The sequence below is a fragment of the Convolutriloba macropyga genome, chromosome 2 (assembly GCF_964194025.1).
Source record: "Convolutriloba macropyga chromosome 2, txConMacr16.3, whole genome shotgun sequence".
In the NCBI taxonomy this organism is placed as follows: Eukaryota; Metazoa; Xenacoelomorpha; order Acoela; family Convolutidae; genus Convolutriloba; species Convolutriloba macropyga.
Window position 1 is genome coordinate 58990135 of NC_134469.1, and position 844 is coordinate 58990978.

Consider the following 844-nt stretch of genomic DNA (forward strand, 5'->3'; position numbering starts at 1 on the left):
AAGTTAGGTAAGCCACTGGAAATTGGACAAAAAGTTTCAATGGAAAATCATCAAATTGAGTTAGGAACGTCAAAAAAACTACACGAATTAAGATCAGGCCCGTACACTGTAGCTAAAAAATTAACCAATGTCAACTATGAAATAACTTTAGATAACAATTCGGCTACCAGAAAGGTTGCTCATAGAAATCACCTAGTCGAGTACTACCCAGCTACGGAAACTATACCAGAGTTAACCCTAGAATATGGTATAGATAAAAATAACTGCGACACATTTCAATAACAACATGATGACTAGCCAAAAGAATAAACTCAATAGTCCTTTGACTAAATTCTCTTTTCAAGGCCCAACTAACACCGAATATTTACCAGTGGAGAATTTCATAGGAAGAGATCCACCTGTGCAGAACCTTGACCCTAATCGAACTTCTACCAATTTTGACTCTGGATTTAACGAAAAAAGTTCAGCTGGCCGTGACAACCACCCCCCAGTTCCATTAATTTTGCCCAGTGACAGTAGAACAAGGAGCTCAACTCCTTGCCCGCTGAACAATTCTAGAATACCGTTAGACCCGAATTTAAGTCCTCTCCGCCCTAATAGATCGGACCAAGGACCTTCTAATTTACAAAATTCAGAAAATAATAATAATAGGCGAACTTCTAGTCGCTCGACTAAACCGCCATCACGTTATCAAGCCGGATTTACTTAACTTTGTTTTAGGTACCAAAAACCCAGTCAACATTTTCTGGACGTGCCTATTACTACAACTCTTAGCCTTAACCCCCGGCTTGAAGCGCTAAAATAAGAACAGGATGAAAAGATATCCTTGTTTTGAAAAACTCTA